The sequence below is a fragment of the Mobula hypostoma genome, chromosome 5 (assembly GCF_963921235.1).
Source record: "Mobula hypostoma chromosome 5, sMobHyp1.1, whole genome shotgun sequence".
Classification (NCBI taxonomy): Eukaryota; Metazoa; Chordata; class Chondrichthyes; order Myliobatiformes; family Myliobatidae; genus Mobula; species Mobula hypostoma.
This window is the reverse complement of record NC_086101.1, coordinates 10,373,652-10,386,682: the sequence shown is the minus strand read 5'-3', so window position 1 is coordinate 10,386,682 and position 13,031 is coordinate 10,373,652. Positions and strand designations below refer to the sequence as shown.

Genomic DNA, 13,031 nt, shown 5'->3' with positions numbered 1-13,031 from the left:
ATTTGTGGATATGAATGAAGACACCATGGTTGTCATGGATTTTATAAAAGAAAAGCTGTCTCGCCGCAAAGTCGCTCAGATAACTCATGTTCTCGATATTTATTGCTTATAAGACCATAAGACGTAGGAGCAGAATTAGGCCATTTGGACCATCAAGTCTGCTCCGCTATTCAATCACAGCTGATCCCTTTATCCCTTGCTCAACCCCATTCCTGTAACCTTTGATCCCATGGCCAATCAAGAACCTGTCAATCTCTGCCTTAAATAGACCCCGATGACCTGGCCTCCATGGCTATATGTAGTAACAAATTCCACAAATGCATCACTCTCTGGCTGAAGAAATTTCTCCACATCTCTGTTTTAAATGGGCACTCCTCTATCCTGAGGCTGTGCCCGCTTGTCCTGGACTCCCCCACCATGGGGAACATCCTTTCCACATTCACTCTGTCTTGGCCTTTCAACATTCGGAAGGTTTCAGTGAGATCCCCCATCCCTCATCTTTCTTAATTCCAGCGAGTACAGACCAAGAGCCATCAAACGTTCCTCGTATGATATTTCTTTCTTTTCGTTTTTACAGAGATCGTTGTATTTTGTACACTGGTTCAATGCCCAATCAGTGTGTTCAACCAGTTATAGTTATTATTCTATGGTTCTATTGAATATGGACACTCAAAAATGAATATTTCAAAAATTGTATATGGTGAAATATGTACTTCGATAATAAATTTACTTTGAACTTTGAAAGTCACTGCTGTAAATAAACAAACCCCAGGATCTATCCAGTTTTCAAAGGGAGATTGCAAAGGGAGCTGGAAAGGGAATTTAATAAGTTATGTTACAATTGTAATGGGGAACTTCAATATGCAAGGGAATTGGGAAAATCAGGTTGGATTTGGATTGCAAGAAAGGGTATTTGTTGAATGCCAACAAGATGGCTTTTTAGAGCAGCTTGTGCTTGAGCCTACAAGGGGAAAGGCTATCTTTGATTGGTGTTATTTAATAATCCAGATTTTATTATGGAGCTTAAGGTAAAGGAATACTTTGGAGGCAGAGATCACAATATGATTGAATTCATACTGCAACTTGAGAAGGAGAAGCACAAGTCAGATGTGTCAGTATTGCAATGGAATAAAGGGAATTACAGAAGCATGAGAGAGGAGCTCGCTCAGGTGGATTGGAGGAGGATACTGGCACGGATGACAGCAGAGCAGAGGTGGCTGATGCTTCTGGGAATAGTGCACAAGGCACAGGATAGATATGTCCCACAGAAGTAGTTCTGAAATGGCAGGGGTAGTCAACCGTGGCTGGCAAGGGAAGTTAAGTACTGCATAAAAGCCAGGGAAAGGGCAAAAGTGAGTGGGAAATTGGATGATTGGGAAGTTTTCAAAATCCAGCAAAAGGCAATTGAAAAAGCCATAAGAAGGGAAAAGACGAAACATGAGGGTAAACTAACCAATAACATAAAGCAGGATACTAAAAGTATTTCTTCAGTTATATGAAGAGTAAAAGGAAGGTGAGGGTTGAAACTGAACCACTGGAAAATGATGCTGGTGAGGTAGTAATGAGGGACAAAGAAATGGCAGATGAATTTAATGAGTTCTTTGCATCAGTCTTCACTGTGCAAGACACTAGCAGGGTGCCAGAGGTCCATGAGTGTCAGGGAGCAGTGGTGAGTGTCATTGGTATTACAAAGGAAAAAGTGCTAGCAAACTCAAAGATTTTAATGTGGGATAAGTCACCTGGACCGGATGGACTATATCCCAGAATCTTGAGAGAGGTTGTTGAAGAGATAGCAGACATGATCTTTCAAAAATCACTCACAATGCGCTGGAGGAACTCAGCAGGTCAGTCAGCATCAGTTGAAAAGATTAGTCGACGTTTCGGGCCAAAACCCTTCATCAGGACTGAAGGAAGAACTTTGGGGAGGGTTTGAAGAATGCTGGTAGTTGAAAAAAGCAGTAATTTGAAAGATAAAGGGGTGGGGGAGGGGAAGCAGGGAGGTGATTGGCAGGAGAACAATGTGCAGTAGTAGAAGGAGGCAGAACTATGAGGGAGGTGATGTGAAATAGGGATAGAGGAAGGGAGGAGGAGGGAATTACCGGAAGTTGGAGAATTCTATGTTCATACCAAGGGGCTGGAGACTACCTAGACGGTATACGAGGTGTTGCTCCTTCATCCTGAGTTTAGCCTCATCATGGCAGTAGAGGAGGCCATGTATGGGCATATGTGAATGGGAATGGGAAGCAGAGTTGAAGCGGGTGGCTACCGGGAGATCCTGTCTGTTGTGGCGGACGGAGTGGAGGTGCTCGACGAAGCGGTCCCCCAATCTGCGTCAGGTTTCACCGATATAGAGGAGGCCACACCGGGAGCACCGGATGCAATAGATGACCCCAACAGATTCGCAAGTGAAGTGTTGCCTCACCTGGAAGGACTGTTTGGGGCCCTGAATGGTGGCAAGAGAGGAGGTGTAGGGACAGGTGTAGCACTTACGCTTACAGGGATAAGTGCCGGGTGCCAGATCCGAGGGGATGGACGTGCGGATAAGTGAGTTGTGGAGGGATCGATCCCTGCGGAATACTTGATTCTGGCATGGTTGCAGAGGACTGGAGAATTGCAAATGTCACTCCACTTTTTCAGGAGGGAGGAAGGCAAAAGAAAGGAAATTATAGGCCAGTTAGCCTGACAGTGGTTGCGAAAGGGTTGGAGTTTAATATTAAGAATGAGGTTTCAGGGTACTTGGAGACTAATGATAAAATAAGTCAACGTCAGCATGGTTTCTGTAAAAGGAAATCTTTGCTGACAAATCTGTTAAGAGTTCATTGAGGAAGTAACAAGCAGGGTGGACAAATGAGAGGCAGTGGATGTCACTTACAGGAATTTTCAGAAAATATTTGATAAGGTGCTACATTTGAGGCTGCTTAACAAGATAAAATCCCATAGCATTGCAGGAAAGATACTGGCATACATAGAGGAATGGCTGACAGACAGGAGACAGCGAATGGGAACAAAGGGGACCTTTTCTGGTTGGCTGCCAGTGACTAGTGGTATTCCTCAGGGATCAGTATTGGAACCGCTACTTTTCACATTGTTTGCCGATGATTTAGATAATAGAATTGATGGCTCTGTGGCAAAGTTTGCACATGATACAAAAATAGGTGAAGGGGTAGGTAGTGCCCAGGAAGCAATGAGATTGCAGAAGGACTTGGACAAATTGGAAGAATGGGCAAAAAAGTGGCAGATGGAATACAGCGCTGGGAAATGTATGATACTGCATTTTGGTAAAATGAACAAAGGTGCAAACTGTTATCTGAATGGGGAGAAAATTCAAACATCAGAAGTGCAAAGGGCCTTAGGATTCCTCATGCAAGACTCCCGGAATGTTAACTTACAGGTTGAGTTTGTGGTAAAGAAGGCAAATGCAATGTTGTTATTCATTTCAAGGGGAATACAATGCAAAAACAAGGAGATAATGCTGAGGCTTTATACGACACTAGTCAGGCTGCATTGAGAGTATTGTCAACAGTTTTGGGCCACATATCTTAGAAATAATGGGTTGTAATTGGAGAGAGTCCAGAGGAGGTTCAAGAGGATGATTCTGAGAATGAAAGGGTTAACATACAAGGAGTGTTTGGCAGCTTTGAGCCTGGACTCACGGGAATTTAGAAGAATGCGGGGAGGGGAGAGGGGATTTCATTGAAAACTACAGACTGTTGAAATGAAGTCTATGGAATTAAGGGAAACAAGTAGTGAGATGATGGAAACTGTACAGATTGAAAAGGAGGAGGTGCTTGCTATCTTGAGGCAAATTAAAGTGGATAAATCCCCAGGACCTGACAGGATATTCCCTCAGACCTTAAAGGAGACTAGTGTTGAAATTGCAGGGGCCCTGGCAGATATACTTAAAATGTCGGTGTCTACGGGTGAGGTGCTGGAGGATTGGAGAGTGGCTCATGTTGTTCCGTTGTTTAAAAAGGATCGAAAAGTAATCCGCGAAATTATAGGCCGGTAAGTTTGACGTCGGTAGTGGGTAAGTTATTGTTGGGAGTACTAAGAGACAGAATCTACAAGCATTTGGATAGACTGGGACTTATTAGGGAGAGTCAACATGGCTTTGTGCATGGTAGGTCATGTTTGACCAATCTATTGGAGTTTTTCGAGGAGGTTACCAGGAAAGTGGGTGAAGGGAAGGCAGTGGATCTTGTCTACATGGACTTCAGTAAGGCCTTTGACAAGGTCCCGCATGGGAGGTTAGTTAGGAAAATTCAATCGCTAGGTATACATGGAGAGGTGGTAAATTGGATTAGACATTGGCTCAATGGAAGAAGCCAAAGAGTGGTAGTAGAGGATTGCTTCTCAGAGTGGAGGCCTGTAACTAGTGGTGTGCCACAGGGATCAGTGCTGGGTCCATTGCTATTTGTCATCTATAGCAATGATCTGGATGATAATGTGGTAAATTGGATCAGCAAATTTGCTGATCATACAAAGATTGGAGGTGTAGTGGATAGTGAGGAAGGTTTTGAAAGCTTGCAGAGGGATTTGGACCAGCTAGAAAAATCTGCTGAAAAATGGCAGATAGAGTTTAATACAGACAACTGTGAGGTATTGCACTTTGGAAGGACAAACCAAGGTAGAACATACAGGGTTAATGGTAAGGCACTGAGGAGTGGAGTGGAACAGAGGGATCTGGGAATACAGATACAAAATTCCCTAAAAGTGGCGTCACAGGTAGATAGGGTCGTAAAGAGAGCTTTTGGTACATTGGCCTTTATTAATCGAAGTATTGAGTGATGCGGTTGTATAAGGCATTGGTGAGGCCGAATCTGGAGTATTGTGTTCAGTTTTGGTCACCAAATTACAGGAAGGATATTAATAAAGTTGAAAGAGTGCAGAGAAGGTTTACAAGGATGTTGCTGGGAGTTGAAAAACTAAGTTACAGAGAAAGGTTGAATAGGTTAGGACTTCATTCCCTGGAGCGTAGAAGAATGAGGGGAGATCTGATAGACGTATATAAAATTATGATAGGTATACATAGTGTGAATGCAAGCAGGCTTTTACCACTGAGGCAAGGAGAGAAAAAAACCAGAGGACATGGGTTAAGGGTGAGGGGGGAAAAGTTTAAAGGGAACATTAGGGGCGGCTTCTTCACACAGAGAGTGGAGGGAGTGTGGAATGAGCTGCCAGAGGAGGTGGTAAATGCGGGTTCTTTTTTAACATTTAAGAATAAATTGGACAGATACATGGATGGGAGGTGTATGGAGGGATATGGTCCGTGTGCAGGTCAGTGGGACTAGGCAGAAAATGGTTCAGCACAGCTAAGAAGGGCCAAAAGGCCTGTTTCTGTGCTGTAGTTTTTCTGTGGTTTCCATGGACTAGATAAGGTGGATGTGGAGAGGATGTTCACTGTGATGGGCGCGTCCAGAACGAGAGAAAACAGCCTCAAAATTGAGTGGCGGATTTTCAGAACTGAGGCAAGGAGGATTTTTTTTAATAGCCAGAGAGTAGCGAATCTCTGGAAATCTCTGTCACAGGCTGCCGTGGAGGCCAAGTCCGTGGGTATATTAAAGGCGGAAGTTGATAGTTTCCAGATTGATCAGGACATCAAAGGGTCCGGCGAGAAGGCTGGTTTATGGGGTTCAGTGGGATCCGGGATCACCCATGATGGATTCTGCCCCTTTGTCTTGGGGTTTTAAGGACTTCCACCTCCCTCACCTGCCTAGCCCTCGCTCTCCCGATTCTCCGGAGCAGACGGGTTCGCCGTTCCGGCTCCGGCAACAACAACGAGGCGGAGCCAATCTCGGGGCCGTGAGCCGGCCGGTAGCTGCGGGTCTCCCCCTCACTGACTGCGCTAGGAAAGAGGAAAGTGACCCACTTTGTCCGGGTGGTTCCCGTGCGGTGACATGTTCCCGAGCCCCACTCACCCGATTAGCTTCCTCACGCAGAACTCCCTCCCCACTCCTTGTGGGGAAGTTTGTAACGAGCGCTCAGCAGTAACGCGGAGTAAGCAACTCAGAGCAGAACTTTCTTGGTCAGGAGCACCACAAAGTCGGCGTCACGGCAGCTGCCAGAGGAAAAAGTAAAACTATTGTACTTTTCTGCAAAATGGATGCAGTTGAATAGGCGGGACGAAGAGGGTGAAACTGTGTCGGGGATTGGAGAGGACAATACCAGCCCAACAACTCCCTCTAGTGCTCCTCCCCCTTTTCTTTCTTCCTGGGCCTTCTGCCCTCTCCGTTAGATTCCCCTTTCTCTAGCTCTGTATTTCTTTATAACATAGAACAGTACAGCACATGACAGGGTCTTCGGCTCACAATATTGTGTCAACCCTCAAACCCTGCTTCACATCTAACACCCCACCTTAAATTCCTGTCCAGTAGTCTCTTAAATTTCACAAGTGTATCTGCCTCCACCACTGACTCAGGCCGTGCATTCCACACACCAACCACTCTCTGAGTAAAAAACCTTCCTCTAATACCCCCTTGAACTACCCATCCCTTACCTTAAAGCCATGTCCTCTTGTATTGAGCAGTGGTGCCTGGGGCAGAGGCACTGGCTATCCACTCTATCTATTCCTCTTATTATCTTGTACACCTCTATCATGTCTCCTCTCATCCTCCTTCTCTCCAAAGAGTAAAGCCCTAGCTCCCTTAATCTCTGATCATAATGCATACTCTGTAAACCAGGCAGCATCCTGGTAAATCTCCTCCGTACCCTTTCCAATGCTTCCACATCCTTCCTATAGTGAGGTGACCAGAACTGGACACAATACTCCAAGTGTGGCCTAACCAGAGTTTTATAGAGCTGCATCATTACATCGCGACTCTTAAACTCTATCCCTCGACTTATGAAAGCTAACACCCCATAAGCTTTCTTAACTACCTTATCTATCTGTGAGGCAACTTTCAGGGATCTATGGATATGTACCCCCAGATCCCCCTGCTCCTCCACACTACCAAGTATCCTGCCATTTACTTTGCCTTAGAGTTTCTCCTTCCAAAGTGTACCACCTCACACTTCTCTGGGTTGAACTCCATCTGCCACTTCTCAGCCCACTCCTGCATCCTATCAATGTCTCTCTGCAATCTTCGACAACCCTCTACACCATCTACAACACCACCAATCTTTCTGTTGTCAGCAACTTGCCAACCCACCCTTCTAACCCCACATCCAGGTCATTAATAAAAATCATGAAAAATAGAGGTCCCAGAACAGATCCTTGTGGGACACCACTAGTCTCAACCCTCCAATCTGAATGTACTCCCTCCACCACCACCCTCTGCTTTCAGCAGGCAAGCCAATTCTGAATCCACCTGGCCAAACCTCCCTGGATCCCATGCCTTCTGACTTTCTGAATAAGCCTACAGTGTGTAACCTTGTCAAATGCTTTACTAAAATCCATATAGATCACATCCACTGCACTACCCTCATCTATATGCCTGGTCACCTCCTCAAAGAACTCTATCAGGCTTGTTAGACACGATCTGCCCTTCACAAAGCCATGCTGACTGTCCCTGATCAGACCATGATTCTCTAAATGCCCATAGATCCTATCTCAAAGAATCTTTTTCAACAGCTTTCCCACCACAGACGTAAGGCTCACTGGTCTATAATTACCCAGACTATCCCTACTACCTTTTTTGAACAAGGGGACAACATTTGCCTCCCTCCAATCCTCCGGTACCATTCCCGTGGACAACAAGGACATAAAGATTCTAGCCAGAGGCTCAGCAATCTCTTCCCTCACCTCACGGAGCAGCCTGAGGAATATTCCGTCAGGCCCCGGGGACTTATCTGTCCTAATGTATTTTAACAACTCCAACACCTCCACTCCCTTAATATCAACATGCTCCAGAACATCAACCTCACTCATATTGTCCTCACCGTCATCAAATTCCCTCTTATTGGTGAATACCGAAGAGAAGTATTCATTGAGGACCTCGCTCACTTCCACAGCCTCCAGGCACATCGTCCCACCTTCATCTCTAATCAGCCCTACCTTCACTCCTGTCATCCTTTTGTTCTTCACATAATTGAAGAATGCCTTAGGGTTTTCCTTTACTCTACTCGCCAAGGCCTTCTCATGCCCCCTTCTTGCTCTCCTCACCCCCTTCTTAAGCTCCTTTCTTGCTACTTTATATTCCTCAAGAGACCCATCTGATCCTTGCTTCCTAAGCCTTGCTGCCTTCTTCCACCTGACTAGATTTTCCACCTCACTTGTCACCCATGGTTACTTCACGCTACCAGTCTTTATCTTCCTCACCGGGACAAATTTATCCCTAACATCCTGCAACAGATCCCTAAACATCAACCACATTCTCACCAATCAACTTCCCAGCTCCTTCACCCCTCCCCCTCCCAGTTTCATCTCTCACCTTGTGTTTCTCTTTCCCCTCCTCCCACCTTTTTAACTCACTTTCTGTTTTCTGCAGGGACCCCTCCCTGTGCGACTTCCTTGTGCATTTGTCCCTCTCCACTGATCTCCCTCCTGGCACTTATCCTTGCAAGCGGAACAAGTGCTACACCTGCCCCTACACCTCCTCCCTCACTACTATGCAGGGCCCTAAACAGTCCTTCTTGGTGAGGTGACACTTCACCTGTGAGTCTGTTGGGTTTATATACTGTGTCCGGTGCTCCAAGTGTGGCCTCCCGTAAATCATTGAGACCCAACACCAAGCACCTATGTTCTGTCAGTCAGAAAAAGCGGGATCTCCCAGTGGCCACCCATTTTAATTCCACATCCCATTCCCATCCTGATATGTCTATCCATGACCTCCTCCAATATTGCGATGAGGCCACAGTTTGGTTGGAAAACAGCACTTTATATTCTGTTTGGGTCGCCTCCAAACTGATGGTATGAACATCGATTTCTCAAACTTCTGGTAATAACCCCCTCCCCTTCACCATTCCCATTCCCTTTTCCCTCTCCCACCTTTTCTCTTTATCCACCCATCGCCTCCCTCTGGTGCTCATCTCCCCCTCCCTCCCCCCTTTTATTTCTTCTATCCCTTCTGTCTCCTTCACCAATCAACGTCCCAGATCTTTACTTCATCCCTCCCCCTTCTGGTTTCACCTATCACCTGGTGTCTCTCTCTCCCTTCCCCCCGCCCCCCATTTAAAGCTACTTCTCGGGCTTTTTTTCCCAGTCCAACTGAAGGGTTTAGGCCCAGAACGTTGACTGTACACTTTCCGTAGATGCTGCCTGGCCTGCTGAGTTCCTCCAGGAGTTTGTGTGTGTTTATTACCCCTGAGGACCTGTCTGTTTTATTGTTGAAAGTCAAGGTCTGATAAAACTCATTCAGAGGCAGAGTCTGTTTTCACAGAGCTTGTCAGCGAGGCTGGAAAACAGAAGTTTCTTTGAAATAGCTCCTCACACAACTTTATACACGTTTGCCAATTATATCACTGGATGAATCACAGCTGGTGATGAGTCGGTGTACAGGAGTGACACAGGGTACCTAGCTGAATGGTGCTAAAATATGTTCAAAGTAAATTTATGATCAAAATAAATATATGTCACCATATGCAAACCTGAGTTTCATTTTCTTGCAGGCATACTCAATAAATCCATCATAGTCACATTAGCATCGTGCTTAGCACAACGCTTTACAGTACAGGCAACCCAGATACAAGGAGTTTGTATGTTCTCCCCATGACCGAGTGGGTTTCCTCTGGGTGCTCGGGTTTTCACCCACAGTCCAAAGACAGACCAGTTGGAAGGTTAGTTGGACATTGTAAATTGTACCAGGATTTTGCTAGGATTATATTGGGACAGTGGACGGTGTGCTGCCGGGCAATGTGGCTCGAAGGGCCAGAAGGGCCTATTCTTCACTGTGTCTCAATAAGTCAAGTCACTATTATTGTCATTTCGACCATAACTGCTGGTACAGTACTCTGTAAAAATGAGACAATGTTTCAGGACCATGGTGCTACATGAAACAACACAAAACCACACTGGTCTACAGACCTATACAGGAATGCATAAAGTGCACAAAACAGTGCAAGCCAGTACAATAAATAATAAACAAGACAATAGGCACAGTAGAGGGCAGTAGGTTGGTGTCAGTCCAGGCTCTGGGTATTGAGGAGTCTGATGGCTTGGGGGAAGAAGCTGTTACACAGTCTGGTTGTGAGAGTCCAAATGTTTCGGTGCCTTTTGCCAGTTGGCAGGAGGGAGAAGAGTTTGTATGAGGGGTGTGTGGGGTCCTTCATAATGCTGTTTGCTTTGCGGATGCAGCGTGTGGTGTAAATGTCTGTAATGGCGGGAAGAGAGACCCTGATGATCTTCTCAGCTGACCTCACTATCCGCTGCAGGGTCTCGCAATCTGAGACGGTGAAATTTCTCAACCAGGCAGTGATGCAGCTGCCCAGGATGCTCTCAATACACCTTTGCAGAATGTGGTGAGGATGGGGGGTGGGCGATGGAATTTTCTCAGCTTCCACAGAAAGTAGAGACGCTGCTGGGCTTCCTTGGCTATGGAGCTGGTGTTGAAGGACCAATATTAAAATAAATAATTTTTAAATAAATAAATAACCATAGAGAATCAATGAGAGACTGCACCAACTTTGGCATTCAACCACTGTGCAAACTGTGCAACTGATAATAAATAAGTGACAAATATTGAGAACATGAGATGAAGAGTCCTTGAAGGTGATCCATAGGTTGTGGGGAACATTTCAAAGATGGGGCAAGTGAAGTGATCCACTTTGGTTCAAGAGCCTGATGGTTGAGGGATAATAATTGATCCTCAACCTGTTGGTGTGAGTCCTGAGGCTCCTGTACCTTATTCCTGATAGAAGCAGCAAGAAGAGAGCAGGACCTGCGTGGAGGGGTCCCTGATGATGGATGCTGCTTTCCTGTGACAATGGTTCATGTAGATACGCACACTGGTGGGGAGGACTTACCTGTGATGGACTGGGCTGTGTCCACTGCGTTTCATAGGATATTCTGTTTAAGGGTATTGGTGTCTCCATACCAGGCTCTAATGCAGCCAGTCAATATACTCTCCTCTAGCACAATAGAAGTTTCTCAAAGTTGTAGATGTCATAGAAATCTTCATAAACTCCTGAAGAATTAGAGGGTCTGCTGTGCTTTCTTCATAATTGAACTTGCCTACTGGGCCAAGGACAGATCCTCAAAAATAATAATACAGTACTGAGGAAATTGCTGACCCTTTCCACTTCTGATCCACTGATGAGGACTGGCTCTTGAACCTCTGGTTTACACCTCCTAAAGTCAAGAATCAGCTCTTTGGTCTTGCTGACATTGTGTGAGAGGTTGTTGTTCTGGTAGCACTCAGCCAGGTAGTCAAACTCCCTCTTATATGTTGATTCATTATCACCTTTGATTCAACGTATGACAGTGATGTCATCAGCAAACTTTAATGTGGCATTGGAGCTGAGCTTAGCCACACATTGTAAAGCAAGTAGACTAGAGAGCTGAGCACACAGCATTGTGGTGCAACTGTGCTGATGGAGATCACGAAGGAGATGTTGTTGCCAATCCGTACTGACTGGTCTGTAATTGAGGAAGTTGAAGCTCCAGCTGCAGAAGCAGGAAGTGAGAGCTAGGTCTGAAGCTCACATTAGTTTTGAGGGGAAATTGGTATTAAATGCTGAGCTGCAGTCAATAAAGCGTATCTTGATGTATGCATCTTTAGAAGGATGAAGGGGGATCTCATTTTTGCTGTCCAAATGTTCCAGCGTTAAGTGGAGAGCCAATGAGATGAAATTTGCTGTGGACCTTTTGCTTCAGTAGGCGAATTGGAGTGGATACATTTCACTTCTCAGGCAGGGGTAGATATGCTTTATCACCAACAGTGTTATGTGTGTGTGTGAATGACTATCAAGATTAGGAATAGTAAATAAAGTCTCAAGATGGCAATTTAGTAAGGTTCAGTAATCCACGGAATAAATGATAGGAGAGAGATCTGTAATCCAGGGAAGAATGTAGAGAGAGGGCAAATACGTCAAATTCCACAGGTTCCACGCTGATAAAACGAAATAGCAATCGTCGAAGATCTTGTCTATCGAGTCGTTCAGAATCCACTCAGGAATAACAGCAGGTGACAGTCACATAGGAATACCGTCTTCACAGTGTTTACCATATAACACCCCGATTCCAGGTAAGGGTTAACAAAAGTGATACCACACAAGATACTCTACAGAATTCACACATAAGGATTATACGAAGTGAGAGTCACACATCCGTTGTGCACTGCGTGCCGATGATCAACTCAATCTTTTGGGCATAGGAGAGTTCCAGACAGTGACAAGCAGAGGTGCCACTAGCTTCTGCAGTCAGTCAGTCTGTCTGTCTGTCTGTCTGTCTCTCTCTCTCTCTGCGCGTGTTTAAACACAGACTGTGACAGCCTGTGACTGACGTCATAGCCCCGCCTCACTCAGGCGCTCTTAAAGACACAGTCACGGTAAACGAGACCGCAGGCTCGTAACGAGCTTTCTTGGTCGCCAGATCTGAATGCCTCTGATCTGGCTCTCAGTAGATTGTGGATCTCGTGGTTCATCCAGGCCTTCTGGTTGGGGAAGACTTGGATGATTTTGTGCGGACACACTCATCTACAACTGTCAATTACAGCCATGGTGTATTCATTCAAATCCACAGATGTGTCCTGAGCATAGCCCAGTCCACCGATTCAAAGCAATCCTGTAACCGCTTCTCTGCCTCCAATGACCACCTCTTTGTCATCCTAATCTGTGGAGTTTTGCTCTTCAGCCTGTTCCTGTATGTAGGTATGTAGCCAAGTGACCAGAGTTACCAAACTACGGTCAGGGCATGGAGTGGTAGGCACTCCTCATCTTAGTATAGCTGTGGTCTAGTCTGTTGTGGCCTCTGGTGCGACAGGTTATATGATGATGATAATTGGGCTGGGTTTTCTTCAAACAAGCCTGGATGAAGTACCTGACTATGATTTGAAATTCACCAGGATAGACTGTTTCTTGTTTGGAGAGGGCATCATACAATATCTCAAGCAATTGGTTACAGTTGGTACGTGATCTGTGGTCTATCTGTGGTCTAA

At 45.6% G+C, this 13,031-nt stretch overlaps 1 protein-coding gene across 1 annotated transcript in view; it reads right to left on the bottom strand.

Moving 5' to 3' along the window:
- LOC134346574 (butyrophilin subfamily 3 member A1-like) overlaps window positions 1–6,128 on the bottom strand; it is a 141,840-nt gene extending 135,712 nt beyond the window's left edge. The window contains exon 1 of the mRNA XM_063047991.1: window positions 5,919–6,128. The gene's annotated coding sequence lies outside the window, so the exon portion shown is untranslated. The remainder of the gene's footprint in view (window positions 1–5,918) is intronic.
- Between the last annotated feature and the right edge of the window lie 6,903 nt (window positions 6,129–13,031).